The sequence below is a fragment of the Solanum stenotomum genome, chromosome 5 (genome assembly GCF_019186545.1).
Source record: "Solanum stenotomum isolate F172 chromosome 5, ASM1918654v1, whole genome shotgun sequence".
Taxonomy (NCBI): Eukaryota; Viridiplantae; Streptophyta; class Magnoliopsida; order Solanales; family Solanaceae; genus Solanum; species Solanum stenotomum.
Genome location: NC_064286.1, coordinates 35,515,622 through 35,538,414, shown reverse-complemented (window position 1 = coordinate 35,538,414; position 22,793 = coordinate 35,515,622).

Below are 22,793 nucleotides of genomic sequence, written 5' to 3'. Positions count from 1 at the left end.
AATGAATGTCCTAACTCTGTAGGGAAGTAATGTCTAGCACCGAGAGGATATGAAGATGGGTGGATACTCCTTTGTTAGTTGAGATATGAGTATTTAGTAGCAACCCTTAAGATGGATGCTCCTTCGTGAGTTGAGATAAGAGTACTTAGAAGCAATCCGTCTATCCCTTAACTATGTGCCCACATATGACTAGCTAGTGGTCTCTACCACGTAAAAGCTAAAAGAGTGACCCCACCTTAGGCAAATAGGGATCCCTCATCCGGTAAGGGTACTACTGGGATTCCATGTCAAGCTCCATGGTCTATATCGGTTAAGGCTCTTCCCCCACATTAATGAATGATAGAACTAGGGTCTCTTAAGGGTGTACTACTTATGATAGGTGGTGGAATGGGACACCAACTAGACATTGCACAAGAAGACGTTTAAGGGAGATCTTGGTGTGTCTTAGTAATGATAATGAATGAATGAGTCCTATTGGGCTAATTGATGAAAGTGTTGGTCTTTGAGCATGCTAATGTGAAAGTGAGTCATAATGAATTGAATGTAAGTGCTTATGTTGAATTGAATGTAAGTGCTTTTGTTGAATTGAATGTATGTGATGATCTTATGTCATTAGTGAATGAAGTTCTGTAAATGCATTAAGTTGAATCAACGATTTATGTTGAGATGTGAAGGGAGCTTGTCTTGTGTAGCCTTAAGGATCACTTGGGTGTGGTATGGAGAGGCAGTATGGGCTGCCTCACCATGTCTTGCTTAGTTGAGTCTTGGGATGACATTAGATGAGTGTTCCAGTTTTATGAAGTAACTTGTTGGCTGATGTGCTTATATGTCTCATGTGATTAATTGGTGAAGGTTGAGGTATGCATGGTAAGTACACTTTCTGTGACCTTATGGTGGTGCCTTAGTGTGGGTGATGGTTTGAGACGTTGCCCATACATTACACAAAGGTATTGCTTAAAGGTTACTTAAGGTGGAGGCCCAAGGCAAGTGGGTAAAAGTAAATGGGTTATGTATGTTTATGAGGTATTGTGAAGCATATGACTTTGTATTGTTGGTTGTGACTTGTAAGGTGCCTATTATGTTGATGTTCATGAGATTTTATCAAAATAGCATGAAAGCATAACTCCCACAAAAATGTCCCTTTTAGCATGTTTTGAATATCCTCATACTTAGTACGTGTGTTGTACTAACCCCTTTCTTTTATTTTACTACAAGTGTAGGTTGTGGTAACTAGAAGAAGATTTTGCTTTGGAGTTGCTTGGATTACTTCACTCTTCCAAGTCTTTGGTATGTCCTCAAGATTCGAGGACTATGTTTAGAAGTTTCTTAGTCATTGTATTAGACACTTAAGTTTCATTCATTTGTAAAGGGTCGTGTCCCTTAGCACGTTTTATGTTCTTGTCTAAGATTGGCTAAAGAGACTTAGTAGTTCCGCTTGCATATTGATGTTTTCAAATGTTGATGACTCTTGAAGTCTTATGGTTTTATTGAATAAAAGTTTTAAATTCTTACTGATTTTTATGATCTATGCGATGAATGAATGCCAAGGCTTGTATAAGACCTCCGAGATGTCGAATACGCATGTAACGACTAGAGGGTGCTCTCGGGTCGTTACACAAATGCAGTTCTACCTTTGTGTTCTTTGCTTGCTCGAAAGAGAGGTTTTAGAACTAAGGTTTTTGATTGATGGCTTGTGGGTATTGGGTTGACATAGGTTCAGCTCGAGAGAGTGAATCCTCAGCCCTTTCCCACACATTTAGCTCGAGAAAGTGAATGGACTAAGGTGTGGACTGGTCTTATTTCACATGCTTGTTGATGTTCGAGAGAAATCAACTTGATTCAGGGTAAATTATTTGAGAGAAAGTTTACGTCCTATATAGCCTATCCTACTCACTAATATCTAGCTATTTTCTAATAATTGCAATTACCCATATGTCTACATTAGACTATAATCAATCACATCCCAAGAATCCGTCTCATTATTGCTATTCCGTATTGTTTGTGACTGTTGTTCGTAGTTGATAATCAAAACCAAAACCCCCTATTTGACATTCGTGTCATCCCCTATTTGAATGATGTTTTTATTCGATAATTTTTATTCTTATGACTGATTTGACCATGTTCATACTTCCCAATTGAATCTGAAACATGTACCGCTCCCTGTGGGATTTGACCCCAACTCATTTAGTTGGGTTTTGTACTGACTAATGACCGTTGACACTTAGAATTGGATGAAGTTTCTTTGAAATGTTAATCAGTATCAGAGCATAGAGTTCAAAAGTCCTAGGGTGTCTATGAAGCCGTGTGTGTAGAGTCGTAGTTATCGGTGTGAAGCGAGCCTCATCTATAATTAGGAGGTTGCGACATTTAGGAACTATCTCACTTCTTTCATACTCTTTTCGTGCAATAGAGTTCACCTTTATAACGTTTCTTTGTAATTCCTACTTGTGCGTATCTTTCAGATCATGGCTCCACGAAGAGTTGTTCGAGGTTGTCCTGCTAGGAGGAATGTTTATCCCCAGGATCAAGGGGTCCCTAATGCACCAGAAGTGCAACCCAAGAAGAGGTCACTTATGCTGAATTTCGGGATGATATCCGGATGTTGAGTCAAGTTGTGGTCAAACAAGCTGGTCCACAAAGAGCGGTTCAATAGGATGTGGCTGATACATTTAGGATCGGTGAGTTCTTAAGGATGAATCTTACAGATGTCACCGGTTCAACTATCACTGAGGATCCGAAAAACTTTGTGGAAGGGTTGCAGAAAGTGTTTGTGGTGATGCATGTTGTAGATGCTGAGGGTGTGAGCTAGATGCATACCAACTGAAGGGTGTTGCTATGACCAATGTAAGAAGAGTAGAGATGAGGGTGCACAAATTATGAGCTGGGTTGTGTTTGAAGAGGCCTTCTTGGGATGTTTCTTTCCTCGTGAGCTGAGGGAGGCGAAGGTAGGATAATTCCTTAACTTGAAACAGGAATCCATGAGTATGCATGAGTATAGCCTCAAGTTCACTCAACTTTCCCGTTATGCTCTGGAAATGGTTGCTGATATGAGGAGCAGGATGAGCATGTTTGTGTCTGGGTTGTCTCGCTTTGTCAAGTAAGGGGGGCAAGGCAGCTATGTTGATAGGAGACATGGCCACAATAAGGATTATGATCCATGTGCAATAGGTTGAGGAGGATAAGCTGAGAGATAGAGAAGAGTTCCGAAACAAGAAGGCTAACACAACAGGAAATGAGTTCGAGCAGCAGAAGAGCAATATGAACCGATCATTTTTTCAGCAAAAGCCAAAATTGACCTGCTCCATCATTTGCTAGTGCATCTGCACGAAGGAACAAATGTGTGTTTAAGAGTCAGAATTCTCAGAACTTTAGAGCTAGACCTGCAAATCTCAAGGTAGTGTGGCACTGGAGGTAATTGGACTCCTGCATGTGCTTAGTGTGTTAGGAACCGCTCAAGAGTGTGTCGTGATGGCTCCACTGGTTGCTTCAAGTGTGGCCAGAATGGACACTTCATGAGATAGTGACCTAAGAACAGGGTTGTGTTTGAAGAGGCTTTCTTGGGATGTTTCTTTCTCCGTGAGCTGAGGGAGGTGAAGGTAAGAGAATTCCTTAAGTTGAAGCAGGAATCCATGAGTGTGCATGTGTATAGCCTCAAGTTCACTCAACTTTCCCCTTATTCTCTGGAAATGGTTGCTGATATGAGGAGCAAGATGAGCTTGTTTGTGTTTGGGTTGTCTCGCTTGTCAAGTAAGGAGGGCAAGGCACCTATGCTGATAGGAGACATGGCCACAACAAAGATTATGATCCATGTGCAACAGGTTGAGGAGGATAAGCTGAGAAATAGAGAAGAGTTTCGGAACAAGAAGGCTAACACAACAGGAAATTAATCCGAGCAGCAGAAGAGCAATGCGAATCGATCATTTTTTCAGCGAAAACCAAGATTGAACTGCTCCATCATTTGTTAGTGCACCTGCACCAAGGAACAAATGTGAGTTTAAGAATCAGAATTCTTAGAACTTTAGAGCTTGACCTGCAAAATGCCAAGGTAGTGTGGCATATGGAGGTAATTGGACTCCTGCATGTGCTTAGTGTGTTAGAAACCACCCAGGAGTGTGTCATGATGGCTCCACTGGTTGCTTCAAGTGTGGCCAGAATGGCCATTTCATGATAGAGTGACCTAAGAACAGGAAGGGTAGTGGTAATGGGGGCAATAGAGCCCAATCTTCTTCAGTGACTCCGCCAAAGAGAGTTGCACCTAGAGGAGCTACTTCAGGGACATGCGGAGGGGCAAACCATTTGTATGCTATGACCAGTCACCAAGAGTAAGAGAATCGCCAGATGTTGTCACTCGTATGATCAAAGTCTTTACTTTTGATGTATATGTATTGCTAGATCTAAGTGTGAGTCTATTTTTTGTGACTCCATACATTGCTATGAATTTTGATATTCTTCCGGAGAAACTTCTTGTGCCCTTCAGTGTTTCCATACCTATTGGTGAGTCAATTTTAGCTGAGAGAGTTTATTGTGATTATACCATTTCTATCAATCACAAGGACACCATGGTTGACTTAGTTGAGCTAGATATGGTGGAATTCGATGTTATTCTAGGTATGGAATAGCTTCATGCTTGTTATACCTCAATTGATTGTAGAACTCGAGTAGTTAAGTTCTAGTTTCCTAATGAGCCAGTTATTGAGTGGAGGAGTAGTTCAGTAGTGCCTAAGGGTCATATTTTTCATACCTTAAGGCGATAAGTTAGTTTCAAATGGGTGCATCTATCACTTAGTCCTAGTTAATGACGCTAGTGTTGAGACGTCACCTATTTAGTCAGTTCCAGTGGTGAGTGAGTTTCTAGAGGTTTTTCTAGATGATCTTCCCGGAGTCCCTTTTGAGAGAGAAATAGACTTCGGTATAGATATTCTTCTTGATATTCCACCATATAGAATGGCTCTAGCTGAGATGAAAGAGTTAAAACAGCAGTTGAAAGAACTTCTTGATAAAGGTTTCATTCGACCAAGTGTCTCACCTTGGGGGGCTCCGATCTTATTTGTGAGGAAGAAATATGTTCCTCTTAGGATGTGTATTGATTACCGTCAATTGAACAAGGTTACCATAAAGAATCCCTTTCCGAGAATTGATGATCTTATCGATCAACTTCAGGGTGCTACCTATTTTTCTAATTTAGACCTCAAATCGAGCTATCATCAGTTGAGAGTAAGAGAGAGTGTTATTCCATAGACAACTTTCAGGATCTGCTATGGTCATTATGAGTTTCTAGTTATGTCTTTTGGTTTGACTAATGCTGCTGCAGCGTTCATGGACCTTATGAACAGAGTATTTCAGCCTTATCTTGATATGTTTGTTATCGTATTCATTGATGACATTCCAATTTATTCGTGGAATGAGGAGGATCATGCTAGTCATCTCAGAGTAGTTCTTTAAACTCTCAGAGATAGAGACTTGTATGCCAAATCTTCCAAGTGTGAGTTTTAGCTTCAGTCAGTGGCATTCTTATCTTCCCAGTGTGAGTTTTGGCATTAGTTTGTGGAATTCTTAGGCCACATTGTTTCTGGTAATGGGACTCGAGTTGACACTCAAAATATTGAGGCAATGCAGAACTAGCCTAGACCCACATCTCCAACTGATATTAGGAGTTTCTTGGAATTGGCTGGTTATAGAGGTCTGTCGAGGGGTGCTCATATATTTCATCCCCATTGACTAAGTTGACTTAGAGGACAACACAGTTTCAATGGTTTGAAGCTTGTGAGAAGAGCTTCCAGGAATTGATAACTAGGTTGACTCCTGCCCAGTCTTGACCTTACTAGAAGGTACATAAGGTTTTGTTGTGCATTGTGATGAGTCCAGAGTTGGACTAGATTGTATATTGATGTAGAATGGGAAGGTTATATCTTATGCCTCCAGACAACTTAAGATTCACGAGATGAATTACCCAACCCATGATCTAGAGTTGGTTGTTGTAGTATTTGCTTTGAAAATATGGCGTCACTATATTTATGGTGTTCATGTAGATGTGTTCACTAATCACAAGAGTCTTCAGTATGTATTCAGTAAGAAAGAGCTTAATATCAGAAAGAGGAGGTGATTGGAGTTACTCAAGGATCATGCCATCAATATTCTCAATCACCTGGATAAAGCTAATGTTATTGCTGATGCTTTGAGCATGTTATCTATGGGTAATACTTCCTATGTTGAGGAAGGAAAAATAATTAGCCACATATGTGCGTAGACTTGCGTGATTGGGAGTCCGGTTAATGGATTCAAATAAAGGAGGAGCGGTGGTTATAAATGGGGCTGAATCATCCCTAGTGTTCGAAGTGAAAGAGAAACAAGATAAAGACCATGTTTTTCTTGAATTGAAGGCAAATGTTCATAAGCATAAAGTAATGGCTTTCGAATAAGATGGAGATGGTGTATTGAGGTACCAAGGTAGATTGTGTGTACCAAAGGTAGATGAACTCCAAGAGACGATCATATCTCTAGATACTCTATCCATCCGGGTTCCACAAAGATGTATCGTTACTTGAGAGAAGTCTATTGGTGGAGTAGTATGAAGAGGTGTATTGTAGAGTTCGTTGCTAAGTGCCCAAATTGATAACATGTCAACGTTAAGCACTAGAGGCCTGGTGGTATGGCTGAGAACATAGATCTTCTAGAATGGAAGTGGGAGATGGTTGATGAGTCCTAGATTTGGACTCATTTAGGGCTTTATTTGTATAGATTTAGTGTCCTCAAATGCTTATTTTGTGCAAATAAATTATGCAAAACCCTTGATTTCCAGGTACATGGATTGAGGAACAAAGCATGGACACTAACTTGCCAAAAGGGAACAAAGCGAGCTAAAAGAACAAAGAAATGAAAGCCTGGTTATCGCCAAGTCCATTTGGCGAGTCGCCGAATGGCCTCTTGACCGCCTAAAGTTCCAGTGTGCCAAGCCCTAAAGGACAAAACCAAGTAGGCGAGAGAAAAGAGCAGTCGGCAGATCGCCGAACGGTTCTGCTATGTAGTGTTGGATTGCCCAAAGTTACAGAACTTGAGGAAGCTGAAGGCCAAAGGAAGAAAAGTGAAGACATTGACCAAAGGACGGATCACCGAGTTGATCGATGAGCCCGACTTACTACGCCGAATGACCCTTCGCAGTATATTGTTGGCAACTATAAATACATTTTCAGACATTGAGTTTAGTATCAAATTTTATTCTGAACATTTCATTAGAGTAATTTTTGAGTTTGAACTCTGAGTATTGAGACAAGTTTTTCCTTAGCTTTGAAGAATTGAGGTTTTTCATTTTTGAGAAATTGGAAGTGGGTCTTTGAGATTCTTCAATTTGGACCTTTGTAAAGATGAAATTAATCTTACCCAGTTGATGGAAATTCAGTTTGGTAACGATTTTTATATTTTTATGATGTCTAGCTAAAACTCCAATTCTTGGGGTGTGATTATGTGATTATAGGCTGATTTAGCTTATGGGTATTGCTAATTGTTAGTTTAAATGCTTTTTAGAAGTGATTTCAATCATTAATTGTGGTTTAATTTAAAGAATTGTAGTTGCTCGAGAGAGAGGTTTTAAAACAAAGATTATTGATTGATGGGCTATGGGGTATTGGGTTGTCATGGGTTCAGCTCGAGAGAGTGAATCCTAATCCTTTTTCCACACATTCAACTCGAGAGAGTGAATGGACTAAGGCATAGGCTGTTCTTATTTTACATGCTTGTCGATGTTCGAGAGAAATCAACTTGATTCATGGTAAATTATTCGAGAGAAAGTTTATCCTTTCTAAATTTTGGCTTATTCACTAATTTACAGATATTTCCTAACATTTTCAATTACCCATTTGTCTATATTATCGTATAAACAAATCAAATCCCAAGAACCCGTCTCATTATTGCTATTTTCATATTGTTTTGCTGCTGCTGTAGCTTATAATTAAAACCAAAACCCCCTATTTGACATTCGTATCACCCCTCAATTTGAGTTATGTTTTTATTCATTAATGTCTATTCATCTGGCTGATTTGAACATATTTGTACTTTCCTATTGAATCTTAAACACATACCACTCCCTGTGGGATTCGACCCCAACTCATTTAGTTGGGTTATATAGTGACTAACGATCATTGACTCTTAGAACTATATTAAGCGTCTTTGATATCGTTATTCAATCAATGATCAAGATGGATTTTATTACTGGTTTACCGCGGGCTCGCAGGCAACATGATTTGATTTGGGTGATTGTAGATCGGATGACTAAATCATCCTATTTCTTGCCGGTAAAGACTACCTATGCAATAGAGGATTATGCCTGATTATATATTCAAGAGATAGTCACACTTCATGGAGTTCTGGTGTCCATCATTTCAGATAGAGGTGCACAATTCACCGCACAATTCTGAAAGTCTTTCCAGAAAGGTTTGGGCTCAAAGGTAAATTTGAGTACTGCTTTCTATCCTCAGACTGATGGACAAGCAAAGCGCACGATTCAGACTTTGGAGGATACGTTGAGGGATTGTGTGATCGATTTCAAGGGTAATTCGGATGATCACTTGCCTCTAATTGAGTTTGCTTACAACAACAATGATCACTCTAGCATCCAGATGAATCCTTATGAGGCTCTTTATGGGAGAGGATTTAGATTTCCTATTGGATGGTTTTAGGTTGGTGACGGTGGGTTGATAGGATCGACTTGGTCCATCAAGCTATGGACACGTGCCCCAAGAATACTACAAACTCAAGCCAAACTCACACTTTGAGAACTTGGCATAAAGTCGTTGATCTCTCAAAGTCTAGAGCACAATCCTCAAATGCTGCTCATGATCACTCCTTCTATATGAGTATACTGGAATATCATCTATGAACACAATGACAAACAAATCAAGATACATCCTGAACACCCATGTAATCAAGTCTATGAAGGCGGCATGGGAATTAATCAACCCATAAGACATCACTAGGAACTCATAGTGGCCATATCGAGTCCTAAATGCGGTCTTAGGGATGATCATTGCCCTAATACTCAACTGATGGTAACCAGACCTCAAATCAATCTTCGAAAACAATGCATCACCCTAAATTTGGTTAAATAGATCATCAATCCTAGGCATGGGGTAACATTTATTCACCGTTACCTTATTCAACTGCCTATAGTCAATATACATGCGCATCATTCCATCATTCTTCTTCAAACTGTAGAACCCCTTACCCAAGAGAACGTGAAGCTGAACACTGAGCTCATAGTGTTCTGTAAGATCCATTAGATATGGCAGAATGGAAATAGGCCGAGTACCTGGCTCAAGCTTGATTGGAAAGTCAATATCACGCTCTGGGTAAGCCAGGTAGGTAAGTAGGAAACACATCATCAAATCACTGTTGACACCCAAGTTTGGACCTTCACAATATAAATTAAACATCGAGTTTCTTCAATCTCAAATGAGTTAAAGTAATTAGTTTTACTAAATTTTGAAAAAAATGGTTTGCAAGTTATTTTAAATAGTTTTGTCACTTTTTATAATTTTTAAATAATATATATGTTTTATATAATTAGTATATTTTATAAATATTCAAAAATAATCTCAAAAGATTTTATCGTTTAGTTAAATATTTAACAAAATTAGTTACAGTTTATATTTTTGGATTAATTAAGTTAATTATTTTTTTTCTTAAGATTAAGAAGCTATTAATTAATTGCATTAATTCATATTATTTCATTATTAGCTGAGTTTACTAAATTTAATCAATTTGGCTACATTTTGGAGTTTGATTGGTTATAATTGCAACCCATTTGGCTATTGTGTAATTCCAATTTTTACCACTCCTTCCTTTCATTAACTTCAACTCTTATAAGGCAATTTTGGACCTTTTATGCCCAAATTCCAGCAGCCCATTCCAATTCAAGACCTACCCAACACCAATAAAAATACAATCAGCAGCCTAAGCCAATATATTCTCAGGCCAACTCCAATAAAAGCCCAGTACCTCAACAATACAACAAAAACAACAATACATTACGCTCGTCTTCATCAACCCAAGAACAAAGACCAAACGCTGCAAATCCAATGAACAAAAGCCACCAACGAGCAGAAACCCAAAAAATGCGACCCAAATCGGGAGTCATCCCAGCGAGCCTCCAAATCGTGAATCCATCTCCCTCTATCCCTTATGCATTTGTACAAGAACCTTCAAGAATCATCTAGGTGGAGACATCTCCTTGCGAGATTGTCCTTCTCTCAAGATCGACCAAACCTCTTCTTCAATCTGTTGGAGATTTTGTACCAAATCGAGCTGTCCGACCTTATCTCTTAAAAATAAATTTGAATTTTAAAATTTGAAATCATCTTTTCCTTACCCGAAATCCCCACCTGTTATCAGCCCTATTGCCTTTTATATATATCCCTTGTTAATTTCAGTGTTAGGGATTGAGAAAATAGAGATTGGAAAAAGGGAAGACGATAAGAAATAAACACAATATTATATACATCAAAAGAGTTTCAAATTCTATAGTTATAATTTAAGAATTTCTATCTTAAGGCCTGGTCTTAGCCTTTTGTTCATTTTCTTCGGAAGCTTTCTTTTGAACCCGCCGGTGGTGGTGGAAAGCTCGTCTCAACTTGTTCGTCCCAAATGCCTCTCCTAAGAAGGTAATACCTCCATTCTTCCCCTTTGTTTATGGTTTTCTTTTATATTAGACTTCTTAAATGTTTAGCATCTATTCTTGTTCACTTTTCCGTTGCTTTTCATGTTCGTGATAGGCCGTGGTCATTGGTTCAAACGTTTATTTGTTTGAGTTCTAATTCCTCGATGTGCGCATCTCTGTTTTAATTTCATATTCAGTATATCTATGGTTTTAGCTGTTTAATTACCTTTAAATGTGCATTAGTTGTCATATATTAGGATCCAGTAGATAAATAGCAGGTTTTCTCTGTATTTTCTAGTATCTAGCTACTATTTTGGTTTTAAAATGTGAAAGAGCTCTTGGTTGTCTTTTGTCGTCCCAAACTTGAATTCTCTATATGTGATTAGCCACTGCTCTATTTGTTTTCTTCCTGCAAGCATGGCTTCTTGTTATTACTATAATAAGTCATATGGCTGGTATGAAGATTAGTTATTTTACTTTGATCAATTTCTTATCTTATTTAAAATGTGCACTCGTATTCTACCTCAAAATTCAACAAAAATGTCATTTGTTAATAGACTTATACCTGTTATTATTGAAGCAAACTGGGACAGAATTTTGAGGAGGGACCTCAAAATTCTAGAACGAGTAACCTAAGGTAATAGCAAAGCAAGTTACAAGAGTTCTTCCGTATTTTAGACTGAGACAAAAATTTTGAGGAGGATCCTCAAAAATTCCATCGAGACTATCTTACAAAGGAAGGATGAGTGTGTAATCCAACTACATGAAGGAGTATGGAGGCAAGACTGACACAAATCATTCTTGCAAACTAAGAATTTTTCTTTGGATGCAGGAACAACGATGTCACAAAAATGGAAATGTCAAAGCTGTCAAGCATGGCAGAAGACTCCATTTACACCCATCGTGGCCTCATTATCATAACTCAGACTATTTCTCCTCTCGTGTTACCTCTTCATTATATTATGTTAATTTAAGTGTTTTAAAGCATTTTTTTATATATATTTTGCAGAAATTGAAGAGGAGCACTGATATATTCTTCCAAGATGACAGTACTGGTAAAGTCAAGACCATCCGTGAAATCGAGCCATCCACCTCGTTACAGTTGAACTATTATCAAGCATATACCTCAGTACAGTTGGAATATTAATGAGCATCCACCTTTTTACAGTTGGAATATTATTGAGAATCCACCTCGTTACGGTTGGAATACTATCGAACCTCCACCTTGTTACAATTTGAATATTATTGAGCATCCACCTCAATACAGTTGGAATACTATCGAGCTTCCACCTTGTTACAGTGGGAATATTATCGAGAATCCACCTGGTTATAGTTGAAATTTTATCGAGCCTCCACTTCATCATAGTTGGAATATTATCGAGCCTCCACATCGCTACAGTTGGAATATTATCGAGCATCCACCTCGTTACAGTTGGAATATTATCGAGCATCCACCTCATTACAGTGGGAATATTATCAAGCATCCACCTCATTACAGTTGGAATATTATCGAGCATCCACCTTGCTAAAACTGAAATATTATCGAGCCTCCACCTTGTTACAATTGGAATACTATCGAGCCTCCACCTTGTTGTAGTTGGAATACTATCGAGCCTCCACCTCATTACAGTTGGACTATTATCGAGCATCCACCTTGTTATAGTTGGAATATTATCGAGCCTTTACCTTGTTATAGTTGGAATATAATCGAGCATCCACCTTGTTATAGTTGGACTATTATCGAGCATCTACCTCGTTACATTTTGATTTTTGTTAACCCATCTACCTCGTTACATTTGGATTATTGTTAACCCATCTAACTCGTTGCAGAGATTACCGGAGTACGCCATGGAAAAAACAAGCAATGACATCTCCTAATCCTCATCAAACTATGCGTTGTAATGGACATAAGGTGTTCGAAAGCAGTATCCAGTATAATTTACTCTCAATACTTCTTTATTTTCTCACCTAGTTGAAAAAGATTTTTATGAATGATCTTTCTTTATTTTTTTACTAGCTAAAGCGGTACTGTATCTACTAAATATTAACTTTGAGTGTGCAGACATATACTAAACATACCTATATGACATCTTTCAAAGCAAAAGTGATTTCAAAACACCAAGACAATGACGTATTCATATAAACGTGCAGGAACATAACCGAAAAGTGTCGTAAGAGATGTTACCAGTTTTTTCAATTATAGTTTCTACTAACAATTTTATTTTAGTCTTTGTTGAGAGCATCTAAGAGGATGAATTTTCAAATCAAACCACATGTGCAGACGACATCAATAAGAATGCAGCACAACGTGAAACTTTTTCTAAGCAACGAACTGAGTAATAGTCTGAAGAGTAGTATCAAAATCTTAGGTCCCGAGCAGAGGAGCGACTTCCACAACAATCAAACCACACCCCTATCAGAAGGCATGTGAGTTCTTTGGGTTTATCAGTTTTAGTTTCGCCTCTGAAAAACCTTGACTCTAACGGGAAGCAACTCTCCAATTTGAGTGATGATACACCAAGATTTTTGGAAACTATGTCCGTGTAAGTTCTTAATTATGGGTGTGAAGTGCACCACATTCATGGCTAACAGGTTGCAAGACTCTTTTTCATAATTCGACTTATTTGTCACTCTTCCAGAGCCAAAGGTTCTTAGCATACTAAGTTTCCTTTTCAACTGATTGAGTCAAACTACAGACAGCCTAATTCCCTAAGTTGAGGGACATGTTGGCAGGATCCGTGTTGAAAACTCGACTGTACTCTGATATTCTCTTTTAAATCTTATTCCCGAGCATTCTAATTTCCTAATAATTTGATATCGGGATAGCTTTTGAATTCTTTCATAATAATTCGTCAAATCAAGCGTATCGAACTACAAGTGGCCTGAATTCTCATATAGCATGAGATATGTAGGAAACCCGATTCCAAGGTCCAACCATACTTCCTAAAGTCCGTACCAAAATCCATTTTCTAAAGGAAGACGATGTGGTCGGTCAAAATTGTATTCGTCAATTTTATTTGCCTCGAATTTCTTTTATCAATCCAAGTCAAACGAGGGACAATTGTTGACACCCAATTTTGGACCTCCAAATATACATTAATCATCGTGCTTCTTCAATTTCATACGATTAAAAGTAATTAGTTTTATAAAAAAATTATAAAAAATAGTTTGCAGGTTAATTTAAATAGTTGTCACTTTTTTATAATTTTAAATAATATATATATATTTTTATATAATTATGTACATAATTAGTATATTTTATAAATATTCAAAAATCATCTCAATAGATTTTACGTTTTAGTTAAATATTTTAATAAATTAGTTATAACTTATATTTTTGGATTAGTTAAGCTAATTATTTTATTTAATTAATATTAAGAAGCTACTCATTAATTATACTAATTCATCTTATTTTATTATTAGCCGAGTTTACTAAATTTGATCTATTTTGCTACGTTCGGGATTCGATTGGTTATAGCTGGTACCTATTTGGCTATTGTTTTATTTCAATTTTGACCATTCCCTCCTTTCAATAACTTCAACTCTTATAAGGAAATTTTGGGACTTTTATGCCCAAATTCCAACAGCCCATTCCAATTCAATAGCTACCCAACACCAATAAAAATACAATCAGCAGCCCAAACCAACATATTCTCAGGCCAACTCCAATAGAATCCCAGTATCTTAGCAATACAACAACAACAAAAATATAGTACACTTGTCTTCCTCGACCCAAGAATAGCGACTAAACGCTGCAAATCTAGTGAACAAAGCCACCAACAAGCAGACACCCGAAAACGCGACCCAAATCTCGAGTCAGCCTAGCGATCCTCCAAATCGCTTGTCCATCTCCCTTTACTCCTTATTCATTCGTAGAAGAAACTTCAAGAATCGCCTAGGAGGAGGCATCTCTTTGCGAGATTGTCCTTCTGTCAAGATCGAACGGACCTCCTCTTCAATCTATTGGAGAGTTTGTACCCAATCGAGCTGGCCGTCCTTATCTCATAAATAAAATTTTAATTTCAAATTTTGAAATCATCCTTTCCTTAATAGAAATTTCCCCGTTATCTACCCTATTGCCCTCTACATATATCCCTCCTTAATTTCAGTGTTAGGGGTTGACAAAATAGAGGTTGGAAATTGGGAGACGAGAAGAAAGAAACACAGTAGTATATTTATCAAAAGATATTTCATTTCTATAGTTATAATTTAAGAATTTCAAGTCTTAGGGTCTGGTCTTCGCTTTCTGTTCTTTTCCATCGAAAGCTTTCGTTTGAACTCGTTGGTGGTGGCGAAAGCTCGTCTCAACTCGTTCGTTCAAAACGCTGATCCTAAGAAGGTAATACCTCCATTCTTCCCCTTTGTTTATGATTTTCTTTTATGTTAGACTTCCTAAATGTTTAGCATCTATTCTTGTTCGCTTTTCCGTTTCTTGTCATGTTCGTGATAGGTCGTGATCATTGTTTCAAAGGTTTATCTGTTTGAGTTCCAAATCCTCAATGTGCTCATCTCTGTTTAATTTCATGTTAGGTATATCTCCGGGTTTGGCTGTTTAGGTACCTTTTATTGTGCGTTAGTTGTTATATATTAGGATCCATTAGATCAATAGCAGATTTTTTCTGTATTGTCTAGTATCTAGCTACTATTTTGGTTTTAAGATGTGAAAGAGCTCTTGGTTGTCTTTTGTCGTTCCAAACTTGAATTTTTTGTCTGTGATTAGTTACTGCTCTTTTTTTTTCTTCCTGCAAGCATGGTTTCTTCTCTTACTGTTGTAGTAAGTCATATTGCTTGTATGAAGATTAGTTATTTTGCTATTGATCTGCTTCTTATCTTAATTAAAATGTGCACTCGTATTCTACCTCTTGATTATGTGTTTCAATATGATATTATGTCCTAAGTAAAGACTAATCCATGCTTTCTAGTGCTTTATTTCGTATCCATTTGTTGAGAATATAAGAATATGTATGTTGACTTCAATAATCTGCTGGAAGTATACCATTTGACTCCATTTCATTTTGTTCTCTTAGGATTAAATTTTTATATTTTTATAATATAAAGAAGTTAGACATAAATCCAAATATACATACACACATATTAATGCATGCAATATTAAAATCTAAATTATATAAAATAATATAAAATTATGTGGCAAATTCATAAAAAGGATTATAGACTTATATTAAGAAAAGTTAAATATAATTTAAGTAATACTTATGTTAAAATTTGATGGAGGATTACATTTTTAAAGTATGAATGGTACGAATATTTTTCAAAATATTATCATAATCAAACAAATACAAACTGATTTCAAACAAAAACAATGAGTTTGTGGGGCCACACATGGAACAAAGATTTTGTGAGTCTTAAAAAAATTGGATTCTTCTAGAAATTTCTTTTGACCACTAATTATAAAATTACAATTTTACCCTTAAATAATGTTTAAATTATAATATTGTCATTGGTCACTCTAATCTTGATTTTTTTATAGTATTTTTATCAATATTATGTCAGCCATTACCAACATTTTAACTTAAATAAGGCAATAAATTAACTTAATTTAAAAACTCAAGTATTGATATCATTGTGAAAACATTCATTGTTATGTTGTTGTACTAATACTAGAACTATTTCGACTTTTCCCGTAAATTTTAAATGAGATTTTTTTAAATTATCTATCTAACTATGATCATTTAGTTGGTGGTTACTGAGTCATGTGCATAATTTATTTAATATCTTATATCACTTAGCCCATATTATTAAAATAAGTTAGTAGGGTTTGTCATTTTTTAGTACATAACTATTTTATATGAATTTTATGAGAGTTTAATTATTTGAAGGAATTAAGACTGAACTCTAGGCTTGAATTTAAGAAATATAGGTCTTTGACCTATTAATTGAGATCACGGTTGAAACTTGATTGTAGATTTGGGTGAGTTTTTGGGTGTAGGTTAGACATATTATAATATGGGTATCTATAGACTCATTAACTTATGACTATAGTATACTTGATAGATTGAAAATGTTCTGAGGCATTGAGGAAAGAAAAAAGCATTGGCGAATTAACTTTCTTGACTTTAGTTTTTCGGTGGAGGTAGGTTATAGTTTATTCCATGTGATAGAGAGATTCTCAATAGTAATTAATAGTCATTCTGTGTTATTGTGAAATTTTCTACGTACTTGTTTGTTGTGGTTTGAATAATTCATGTGTTGTTGTGATTGGTTTGTAATCCCAAGAACACGAAATTCATAAGCTTGAACTTGTTCTATTAAAGTGATGCTTTGAATAAACAAGACTTAATGAAATATTTTTAATAAATTGGAAAGTGATGATAAAGAATGAGAAATTAACTATGTTGTTGGATTGGGTGCCACGAGCCGACATGATACTATCGAATCAGGTGTCATGTTCTGGCATGATATATTTGGATCACGTGCCACGAGCTAGCATGATATATTTGGATCCAGTGTCCGTTTTGACCCGGTATAATTTGATCGAGTGTCACATTTCAGAATGATAATTTGGATCGGGTGACACTAGCCGCATGATATATTTGAATCGAGTGTCATGAGCCAACACGATATTATTGGATCGGGTGACACGTTCCAACAAAATAAAATTAAAGAAAAACATATTAAAATAACTTAACAATCTTGAAGAACCCATTTCTCAAAAGAGCGTGTTATGGAGGCCTGTGTTCTCGTGTATTTTTTATATTGTTGACAAATTACATACTTGCTTCACTCTTGTTGTCATTTTTTCCTGTTGTTAGTTGTTTTCCACTAGCCAAGTGCTATAGTTGATTTCATGTTATTACTTTATGCATATTAGTTTCTATTTTGGGTCAGCCGATAATATCTACTCAGTATTGTTTCCTCGTACTGACACCTACTTGTATTTTTCTTCATTTTCCTTTCGTGAAGAGTAGCAAGTGCACCAACAACTTCGATTCACCCTCAACTCTAGCTAGTCTCAAGCACATCATTTTCTAGGGTGAGTTATTCAATCTAGCTCATATTGGATTCTCTCGATCATGGCATGATGTCCTTAGTTTTCGAACACAAATTGTCTTTATTTATTTTGGTGTATTTGATACTCGTAGACTTAGTATTTGGGGATTAGATGTCCTTGATGTGATGACTTTCAGGTTTTGAGAAACGATAGTTGATAGACTTTAGTGGATTTGTGTTTCTTACTTTAATAAGATTTGAGCTTCCGTATTATGGTTTGTATTTTGTAAGTTGAACAATAAATATAAGTTGTGGTTGAATACCTCGGTTTTCCCACCTAGGAGGTTAAGTGTAGGTGTCACTCATGACTCGTTTTAGATTGTGACAAACTTGGTATCGCATTTGGTTTGATGATCTCATCACACAAGGACATGTTTAGTAGAGTCTTTCGAACAGTATGGGGACGCCATTACTTTTCTTCTAGAGGCTATATGACTTTAGGAAAATTCTATTATTTCCTTCTCCCGTGCGATTACCTTAATTCAATTGGTATCTAGGTGATGAAATTGGTATCTAACTCGTTGACTCTATTCCTCATATGGTCAAAACTAAAGCAACAGAAATGGCAACACCAACACTGATAAGAGAGGAAGCATCCTTGGAAAATAGACATGTTTCCCTATTGACCACATGGCATGTAATAACCAGAGGCCAACATGATCTTTTTATTAAGTTCTTAAATTTGAAACCCCAATTCTTCATGGGTACTGATTATGAAGATGTTTATGATTTTCTTGTTGATTGTCATGAGCAGCTTCATAAGATGAATATAGTGGAGAGGTTTGGGGTTAAGTTGTGACACACCAATTTCTGGGAGACGCTAATATGTGGTGGCAGTCTCATGTTGAGTGCCGACCATTAAAGGCACTACCTATAACTTGGTCAACATTTTTTAACTTATATGGAGAAGTATATACCCAAGACATTGAGGGATAGCAGCAGAGATGAGTTCCTAAATATACATCAATGGGAGATATCTGTTACAGCTAATGAGGTCTTATTTCATGCTTTATCCAGATATGCTACTCATATTTGCTTTTAGTCCTGAAGAGCGGATTCACTTCTTTGTGAAGGGATTGAGGTTAGATTTGCATATTCAAACTTTATAGTTTGTTGCTTTAGCAAAATATTTTTGGGAAGTGTTTGATTTTGTGATAGGGGTAAATGGGGTGAAATCGGATGACTTTTCCAAGGTGACAACATCTAAGATGTTTCGTAACAGTCGGCTAGATCATGAACACTATTACTTTGGAAAATATAGTTAGTAAAGTTGTCATAACTTGTATGGGTTACTTAGCGAATGATAAAATTACGTTGATCCAATTGAGTGTAGAATATCTAATATAATTTCATAGATTAAGTGTATATCAAAGAGGGTCATGATATGACTACTATAACTGTACTGATGTTTATTTGGTTTGTAACACCCCGGACGAAACTAGTAAGACCTGGCTAAGGCTTGACTGAATCTAGTAGGTTTACCTAGAGCCTCACATGTTAGTTTATGGTTGGAACCATGTTTAAATGATGAAAAATGGCAATTGAAGTTAGTTTGGTGACTTTAGAGGTCAAACGTCAAAAAACGATCATGACATCCGGAAACTAGTCTTTGGTGCTAGTGTCTTGTGTGGTGTTTGGTGTGTTGTTTGAGGTCTAAAACCCATAGGAATGACTCTTATTCATAGATGGACATGTTTAGGGTCCAAAACACCGGGTACGACCCCCCAAGGACCACCAAAGGGGTCCTTGAGGAGGACCCCAATATCTACCCTAAAGCTGTAAAAAGACAGCAGGACCTATGAGACCCATCTATGGCCAGTAGACTGGTCAACGGACCGTAGGTCTAGGTCATAGGTGGGGACTTAGTCTTGGTAGTCTTGGCTCCCAAAAAGGGAGCCTCTGAACAAAACAACAAGAGCACAACACGGGCCATAACCCCACCTACGGTCCGTAGGTGGGTGGCTATAGGTGCTGCCAATTTCCAGCCTTCTAGTCTTCAGTTGCTGATTAGGGATTAAGTTAGTTAATTGATAGGCTTAAGGGGTTGTTTAGCTAGTTGATTAGTCACCTTTATAAGCTAGAAAGACCTTAAGCTAAGTCATGAATTCATTTAGAACAAAGACTCTCAAAACAGTCCCCTAAAAATAGTTTTTAGTTTTAAATTAGGAGTGAGGGTCAACTTTAAAGGGTCATATATCATAGCTCAAAACGAATTAGGTGGTCCACTACCTATCCAATGAAAGGTCTCTGAGTCCTCTTTCCAACTCCACCGAGTTTTCTCAATTCCGATCTCGGAGGAATAATTTATGGCCAAAATAGTGAAGCACTGTCAATCCCAGGTCCAATCGACTGACCCAAACTGGGATGGTAGATCAAACGACGGTCCGTAGGTTGGGGTCCGTAGATGCTGCCAGTTTTGTGACTTTTAGCTTTAAGTTGGGGGTTTGGGAATTAAGTTAGTTGATTAATTAAGGGCTTAGGGGGTCAGTTAAGTGGTTAAATAACCTCATATAAATAGTTAATAAGACCCTAAATAAGTCATTAACCCATTATAATTTAAAGACCCAAATCTAACCCAATTCTTTTCCCTCCCAAAATTCTCTCTCTCAAAACTCTCTCAACTCAAGACTCCGTTGAAGAACATGGAAGGAGCTTAGCAAGAGCTTGTAGATGGGAGGTTTCACACGAGATTCATAGGGTTTAACTAAGGTATGGTTGCTCTTCACTCTTGGGATCCCTTTCCCCAAGAGGTCCTCCCAAAGATGGTTTTGAAAATCCCCCAAATTGTAGATTTCAATTCAAAAATGTGGGTCTTCTTTCTAAAGTGAAATTGATGTTATAAATTGACTTTAATTGATGCTATATAAACAATTATGGATGACTTTATGTTGTATAGGTGGTTTCTTGAAGAATTCCCCATGAGACTCATGCTTCTCCCTCTTTTCCTAATTCTAACCCTAGTTTGCGTTGGATATTGATTGAAGGCTATGAATTGAATGTGATGTTATGTAATTCATGTTTGTAGAATGATTCTACACTAGGTTATGTATAATTTCTATGAAATTAGGGTTGAGTCTTTGAATGAAGCCTTGAAGGCTAGGAAGGGAATATGTCAATTGCTTATATTGATATTGATTATGTTATTACTTCATGAATTACCTTATATTATGTATTGGTTATGAATTGATGGGTAATTGAAGTATGAATGTCCCATGAAGGGAAAGAAGGTATGAGGGTTGGTTCTTCTTTGAACTCAAGTATGAAAGGTGAATTACTTAGATTGTAATGATGTTATACCTAATGTGTTGTTGTGGTGCTGATGACCTAGTTTCCTCATCCTTAACCCTCTACACTTGAATTAGCTTTGAAGTATGTATGTATGTTATGGTATGATTGCTATATGATTGAAAGGTAGTTCTCATGATTATCGTGTAATGTAAAGTGAAAGCTTTACTCACTTGCTAAGTGTTTCTAAGGTGAAAGAATTGTTATTCACTTATGAACACATATGTGCTATTATGGTAAGATGTCCACATAAGAGTCTAGTAAAGGCCAATGTGAACTTTTGTGATGACTAAAGATGATTACAAAAGGGAATTAGATGCTTAGCACCGAAAGGGAATGTAAATGAGATGGGGGCCTCACATTTAGTAAGTCCGGCTACCCACATGGGTTTCCTCACGTTTAGCAAGTTCGAATTACCCACGGTATGTGTTGTCTCATGAGATGGAAATCCCCACGTTTAGTAAGTTAGGATTTCTAAAAGCAATCTCCTTGACCCTTAACTATGTGGCCACATAGGACTCTAGCTTAGTGGATCCACCTAGATAGATATGTACGAATGGTTACACCTTAGGCAAGTGTTAACCCTCTATTTTCGGTGTGGGAGTAGAACACCGGATTCCATGTAGCTCTCATGGTCTATCTCGATTATTGCAATATTTCTGTAATGTAAAAGTAAATGAAGGTATGAAATGTGTGAAATCTCACTAGGGCTTTCTTAAGGGTTTCTACATAGTGTAAGGGAGGGTATGGGACTTCTCTTGCACATTGCACGTGTGGGATCCTAACGGAAAGTTGTAGTAGTGTTCTCTCCTAATTATGATGATTATGACTTATATATGTTGAAGCTATGCTATGTATGATCATTATGAAGACGGTTTACCTCTGATATGGACTATTTGAATTATGACTAAGATGTATGATATGAACATGTTGTATGAACTATGCCTTAATGGTGTTGTTCTATCTTATTATGAAGATTATGAATAATGCATGCTTTAATTGTATTATGTTAATGACTGATTTTTCTTGATATGAACTAATGTTTGTGAATGTCACCTTACTATGTATATTACCTATGGATAAGAGTAATGTATGATAATGAGCATGGTGATCCAAAGGTAATACTTAGTGTAGGTAGGACTATGGACCTTACCTATGCATTGCACAAGTAGAACCTAGGGTTACTTATGTGATTACTCTATTATGATGCAATGGCCTTGATATTGACTACGCATGAGTATCATGTCTTGTAATGAGTGATATATGCATTATGACTATGTTTGGAGACTATGCTTTGTTGATGTGTTACCCTTGTGTTTGATAAAATATATGTGAGTTCTTAATGACTTATGTTCTCCAACTCTTTTAAAGAATGATGTTCAAAAGTGCATTAGATGTGTTGATTTACATGGTATATGATCCTTGAATGCAATATATGTGAATTATGCATGATTGTGATATTATGTACATGCTATGAACACTTTGAGAGGGAAGTATCTATGATGATAATGTTGTTGTTGTTGTGTCATTGTGAGGATAATTACACACACACATACACTCCATGCATAAACAAAATTATGATGTGTCTATGGTGTCAACTGAAAGGCTAATTCTCATATGCACCTTTACATACTATTATGCATGAAATATACATGACCATGATGTTCTGAATATGTATGACATGTTATGACTATGTCTGATATGTTAAGACTATATGGTATGGTTGTATATTCTCATTAACACACTATGAATATGATGTGAAAGGTTTACTCACATATTGATAATTCTAAGGTTGAAAGGACATTCTCACCTAATTGAATCTATGAGCTATGTTATTAGTTGTGTTGAATGA